General features: G+C 35.7%; 1 long non-coding RNA gene across 2 annotated transcripts; it reads right to left on the bottom strand.

Annotated features, from left to right (window-relative positions):
* Positions 1–216: 216 nt before the first annotated feature.
* On the bottom strand, positions 217–6257 carry LOC129316381 (uncharacterized). Of its 2 annotated transcripts, XR_008594783.1 has the most exons (4): positions 5899–6257; positions 5507–5589; positions 1369–1434; positions 217–275 (listed from the first exon to the last, which is right to left on the bottom strand). It is a non-coding gene; the product is annotated as an uncharacterized LOC129316381 (long non-coding RNA). The 2 variants fall into 2 exon arrangements; XR_008594782.1 differs by lacking the exon at positions 217–275 and having other exon boundaries at positions 1302–1434.
* Between the last annotated feature and the right edge of the window lie 855 nt (positions 6258–7112).

Here is a 7112-nt window from a genome sequence, read left to right as displayed (position 1 = left end):
TTAAGCCTTGATCGGAGAAACTCTGAAATTAATATATTAAACACACTAATAAAGTAATTAGAAATTGTTACAATATTAATTCAGATATTCAACTTTAAAAGAAATATAAGGATCCTACCTATAGTCTACGTGGAGCACCTGAGGCCAGACGCCAACGTAAGTATAAAGTTCAAATTTTTCATCAAATTAGGATTTGACTGAAATAATTCTTCTGCTTCAATTCAACAATAAAACTCCTAAGTGGATATCTCGGGTCACGAGTTCAACTATACCATCTGAGACCAAAATATCTTTTCCAGTGAATAACGTCCCAACAATAAATAATAAAACATAAATAAAATGAAAAGTTTGAAATAGTTATGTAAGTTAAATAGACAAAATTTTCATAAAAATTTTATAAACTTCATAATAAAATGGCTCTATAAATTTCAAATAAAATCTCAAATCATTAAACTATCATAGAAAATGATATTATCACTTGATTTCAAGAAAGCACATAAATGAAATAAATATTTATAAACAAATTACTAAATAAAAACCAATAGAATATGAAATCATCAAACGATTGGATTCATAAATATAAGGACTTATCAGAACAATTAACAAACGTGGACACATAATCCACGAGGGTAACTAACCAAACGCGGCTTATGCCACGAAAACAAACGTGGACACTCAGTCCACGAGGGTAAGTAACCAAATGCGGCCAAAGCCACGAAACAAACGTGGACACACAGTCCACGAGGGTAACGCTAATCAAACGCGGCTTGAAGCCACGAAACAAACGTGAGTATGACGCTCACGAATAACCATCCCTCCATTCCACGTGCGTTGGCCATCGCACGGGGCTAGCACCTCCTATAAACACCCTGCTAGTTAGGTGTACCATGGCACGCCAAGGGCTAACGGAACTGCCGTTAGCAACCAGTGTTCCGTATAAAGTCCCTTTTTTTAAAACCATTTTCAAACATGCGAGAAAATCATCACTTTCATGATACCGTTCTCGTTCTCAAAATCAAACTCGCATGAATACTTTTAAGCATGAAAACTTGCCAGAATAAAATTTCATATCCAATGCTCATGCTTGCATTTATCGAATAATCAAAATTTCAAAGTCGAACTCGCATGAATCATTCTCTATATCAATTCAATATTTGATAAAAAATCTCATAATCAAAGTTCGAACTTAATTTAATTGATCAAATAACATTTCAAATTTGATAAAGCTAATTTCTCAAAATAAAGTAAAGTTAATCAACAAATATCCAATAATTGCATTAATGCTATTAAAATGATTTCCAGAAAAACGTAATATTCTAGTAAAAGAAATTTTGATTAAAAAAATCAGTTGGGACGCTATCCACTTACCTGAAATTTCTCCAGAAGTCAAATTTCTCCTCTCAGCTTTAATCAAACTTCTTCTCTTCCAAACACCTTATAAATCATATTAAAACTTTATTCAACTCTCAGCCAGTACATTAATTCCATTTCAACCGTCTAATCGGTAATCTACTATAATACATTTAAAACATGAAAACCAAAGGTTTGTTTAAAAGATATTCATCATTAGCAATTTGTCAAGATACTAAATACATCCTTTTCAATCCCCTCATAAAAAGAAATAAAAAAAACTCTAGCATTTAAATATTTTCTCAACAAACTATCGATCTCCAAGCACTCTAGTAAGCACATATTATTAATTTCGTAGTCAAATGTCCTTTGCAACTTTCAAGTCAAATTTATAGATTAACAACATCTAAGCTAACTCTACTTTCTACAAGAATCAATGAAATTTCAAAATCAGGTTCAATTCTCCTAACAAGCATTTTAATAAACATCTCATAAGCACTAATCTCCAAGTATCCCATTTAAGCTCTTCTCTTCCACTTTCATTCTAACAATTACTTCAACACCAGCCATTCCAAACACATTACTCTTATTGTAATCATTTACACAACATCTTGGAAGCGCCCACAAATAATTCTCATAATGACATTGTATCAATCTATACAATAGTATTCCATTTAGCCTTGAAACCAACAACCCAACACCATCAAGAAAATGCATTATAACAGCACGATACACCACAACTCATTCATTTAAAATTTTTTCTCATGTCTAAATAAATAAATTTTAGGTATTTCTTTCAAGCAAATTTCCATCTCCAAGCCTACAACAACAACAACAACAACAACAAGCCTTTATCCCACTAGGTGGGGTCGGCTACATGGATTGCAAGATGCCATTGTGCTCTATCATTTATTAACCTTTTAGAAATATTATTAATTAAGAGATCACGTTCAACAACTTCCAAGAGTGTTCTTTTAGGCCTTCCTCTACCTCTCTTAATCGGACTCAAAGTTATATGTTTCACTCTTCTCACTGGTGCCTCCCTTGGTCTTCTTTGTACATGCCCAAACCATCTCAACCGATTTTCTACCATTTTTTCCTCAATAGGTGCCACCCTCACTTTTTCACGTATATGCTCATTTCGAATTTTATCTTTACGTATATGTCCGCACATCCATCGTAACATTCTCATCTCTGCTACTCCAACTTTATGCTCTTCCTGTCCCGTTAGAGCCCAGCATTCACTACTATATAACATTGCTGGTCTGATAGCAGTGCGATAAAACTTTCCTTTAAGTTTATTAGGCACCTTACGGTCACAAATAACTCCTTTAGCTTTTCTCCAATTAAACCATCCAGCTTGAATTCTATGTGAAATATCTCCACTGATTTCGCCATCATTTTGAATAATGGCTCCCAAATATCTAAACTTTTCCACTTGAGGTATAATTTGATCTCCCAATTTCACTTTCAAATTATTTTTGAATAGTCCTTTACCAAATTTATAATATAAATATTCCGTCTTAATTCTACTCAGACGAAAACCTTTTGACTCCAATGTCCTCCTCCATTACTCAAGTTTGCAATTAACCTCTTCTCTTGTCTCTGCTATAAGAATTATATCATCCGCGAAGAGCATACATTTCGGGATTTCCTCTTGAATATGTTTCGTCAAAACATTTAAAATCAAGTTGAACAAATAAGGACTCAGAGATGATCCCTGATGTAGTCCAATCTTTATAGGAAAATCCTTTGTTTGACCACTAGGTGTTCTTATACTAGTTTTTACCCCCTCATACATATCTTGTATGGCTTTAATATAAGCAATCCGTACTCCCTTTTTTTCCAACGCTTTCCAAAGCACTTCTCTTGGTATACGATCATAAGCTTTTTCCAAATCAATAAAAACCATGTGTAGATCTTTATCTTTACAACGATACTTTTCCATTAAACCCCTTAGTAGATAAATCGCCTCTGTAGTTGATCTACCTGGCATAAAACCAAATTGATTCTCAGAAATACTTGTCTCCAATCTCAACCTGTGCTCAATTACTTTCTCCCACAATTTCATTGTGTGGCTCATGAGTTTAATCCCTCTATAGTTAGTACAATTCTGAATATCTCCTTTATTTTTATAAATAGGAATTAATGTACTTCTCCTCCACTCATCAGGCATTTTCTTGGACCGTAAAATCACATTAAATAACTTAGTTAACCATCTCACCCCTTCTTCACCTAAACATTTCCACGCTTCGATAGATATACAATCAGGTCCGTTAGCTCTACCATTTGCCATTTTCTTAAGAGCTTCCTTTACCTCCTTATCACGTATTTTTCGATAGAATGACAAATTTTGTTCTCCTTCACCAGTTACTAAATCCTCCAAGTTACTAGATGAATCCTCTCCATCATTGAAAAGTTTAGAAAAATAAGTCTCCCATCTATTTTTAATTTCATCATCTGTAACTAAAATTCTTCCCTCTTCATCCTTAATACACCTTACCTGTTCTAGATCTCTTGATTTTCTTTCCTTACTCTTGGCAATCTTATAAATATTTTGCTCTCCTTCCTTCGTCTCAAGGTTCTTATAAAATTCTTCAAAAGCTTTGGAACGAGCTTCACCCACAGCTCTCTTAGTTTCCTTCTTAGCCATACAGTACCTCTCCCAATTTTCCTCATTGTTACACAAATGTATGGCTTTAAAATAGTTCTTCTTATACTTGATTTTGTCCTGTACACTATTATTCCACCACCAAGACTCCTTATCTCTCGGACCAGAACCTTTCGATTCTCCCAAAACTACTTTTGCAACCTCCCATATCTTTTTAGCCATATCCTCCCATATGATGTTAGCACTTCCCTGAGAATCCCAAATTCCTTTATCCAAAAGATTTCACTTGAAAATATCTTACTTCTCACCTTTTAATTGCCACCACCTAATCCTTGGTGTTACTACTTGTCGACGTTTTTGGATTTTACTCATAATACACACATCAAGGACTAGGACCCTATGTTGTGTCGTTACAACATCTCCAGGGATCACCTTACAATTTTTACAAAGTTTTCTATCTGTGTTCCTAACCAAAAGAAAATCAATCTGCGACCTTGAGGCTCCACTTTTGTAAGTGATGAGATGCTCATCTCTCTTCTTGAAACAAGTGTTGGCAATCTTAAAATCATACGCCAATGAGAAATCAAGAAGAGTTTGCCTTTCATTGTTTAGCTCTCCAAAACCAAAACCACCATGCACCCTCGCATACTGACCAGCTTCCCTCCCGACATGCCCATTAAAGTCTCCTCCAATAAAAATCTTTTCACTCTATGGTATGTGTCGAATCAACCCCTCCAGATCCTCCCAAAATAATTCCTTAAGACTGGCTTCTGTCCCGACTTGCGGCGCATAAGTGCTAACAATATTAACAGTCTCACATCCAATTATCATTTTTAAAGAAATAATTTTGTCTCCAATTCTGCTAACTTCTACAACGTTCTTCTTCCACTCCTTATTTATAATGATGCCTACTCCATTGTGTGCACTTACTTTTCCTGTATACCAAAGTTTGAAACCTTGAATATCCTTAGCTCCTTCTCCACGCCATTTTGTTTCTTGCAAGCAAAGGATATTGATTTTCCTTTGAATCATAACCCCTACAACCTCTACAGATTTACAATTTAATGTCCCAACATTCCAAGTACCAAATCTAATTTTGCTCTTATGGACTAACTTCTTTAGCCGCGTGCGTCCAGAATGACGCGGTAGCCCTTGCTCATTTAACACTACATCCGGGCGCCGATGCAGCGGCTCTAACTCACTTATCACTGTACTCGAGCCATGCAGCGCGTTACTTACGGGCAATGACCTAGCATTAACATTATAACGTCTATTGTCCATGTTCATGATAGATTCAACAAATTTTTACATTGGCTGTTGATGGCCTAACACAACCCTCCTCCTTTACCCGGACTTGGGACCGGCTATATACATAGGCGGAGTTTTCCATCTCCAAGCCTAGAATAATTAAAATTCTCAATTCACATTTCCAATCAGCACCTAACAATAGGAAAATAATTGATTTTATTTTATCAATCTCATCCACATTCCCTAAACTCTCGGCCAAATAGCAGAAAGAAAGAAACCAAAGTTCAGATCTCATACCATTTCAAGGATGAGCACGCCAAAAGCTAGAGGAAGAAGAGATACAATATGAAACTTATCTAAACATGAGTCTCCATCACCACCTTGCACCCACAGCCAACAAAATCATAGTATAAGAAGGAAGTAAGACAGAGCCGACTTTGAAAAAATGATGAGGGCCAAAACACTATACAGCTCAAGACTCCCTACGGCTAACCGAAAAATTAAGGGGTTCATAGATTTCAACTCAGCAACCGACAACAATGAAAGAAAAGAAGAACAAGAAATCTGCATCATTCACGGCTGGTAGAAGATTTCTTTTCTCTTTCCTCTCTTTTTTTTTCCAGTTTACTTCACCGTTCCCATCCAACACTACACGCACATAGCAATAGAAAGAGAGTGAAGTTTCTCACCTTAGGCAGTCAATCACAAACGCACAGGGAAGCACAGAACAGAACCTACGACTGAACAAGGGAAGAAGAAGACAGCACAATTCCAACCTCCAACCCACTAAATTAGTTCTCTTACAACCTCAAATCAGCTATTTACTTGCTTCATCATCAACTAACAGAAGAGTGGGGGAAGAAATATGGTCAAGAACAAGAAACAAAGCAGACATGGGCTGGAAAACAGTGGACCAGCAACAGAAAACGCACAGCATCTCAGCTCTCTCATCAGCGATGGCAAAGAGTGAAGGAAGAAGAGAAGAAATCGGAGATGGCAGAGGAACGGAGACCAGATCGCACGAGTTCCAGAACATTCTCTCCCTCCCCCTCCGTCAAACCGAGACGGAAATAAGGAAGAGAAGAAAGAAAAAAATAAATCTGATATGGGAGGGGTATATTGGTAATTTTGCAAAACTAAAGTCATAAAAATCAACTCCTTTTTTTTGGTTTCAGCAGATTCGAACTCTGGACCAAGTGGATGACTTATACATGCACTTCCACTATGCTAACACCCATTGTTGTCAAAATTGTTCCAAACATAAATAAAATACACTCTAAACAAATTATTATGTGTTTATTTTTATTTTATTTATCTAAGTCATTACATGGGGTGTGAACACATGTGGTTTCATGAATAATACCATTTTCAAGAAAATAGACAGAAGCATCATAATTCATAAATTTAGTTTTGTTATCACTGCAAACACGCTTAATCTTAACACCAAGCTAATCTATTACAAAAGAAAAGAACTATTTTAGATGACAGAAAGTCTCAAATTTATTATGCATCAGATAAATCCAAGTTACACGGGAAAAATCATCAATGATAGTAAGAAAGAACTTATAGCCTTGATGAGTAGGGTCTTTATATGGCCCCTAAACATCAACATGAAGTAAGTCAAAGTATGAAGCAGGTTTTATTTGACTAGAAGGAAAAGACAATTGAATCTATTTAGCTTTAAAGTGAGTACCACAACTGGAAGAATTTAAAGAAGACAAATTGTTCTGTATTGAAACTATATGTTTAAGAATAGAGTCAGATAGGTGTCCTAATCTCAAATGCCAAATATTATCATCAAGAACAGAGTTACTAGCATGAATATTAGTTGACAAGGGGAGACTTTCATCTATTAGATAGAGACCAGATTTTATGCTACCAATCATCTTTGTTCTGCCAGTGG

Source organism: Prosopis cineraria, unplaced genomic scaffold (genome assembly GCF_029017545.1).
Source record: "Prosopis cineraria cultivar Desert tree isolate PC_DT_omini unplaced genomic scaffold, ASM2901754v1 PC7, whole genome shotgun sequence".
Classification (NCBI taxonomy): Eukaryota; Viridiplantae; Streptophyta; class Magnoliopsida; order Fabales; family Fabaceae; genus Prosopis; species Prosopis cineraria.
This window is presented reverse-complemented; position numbering and strand designations above follow the sequence as displayed.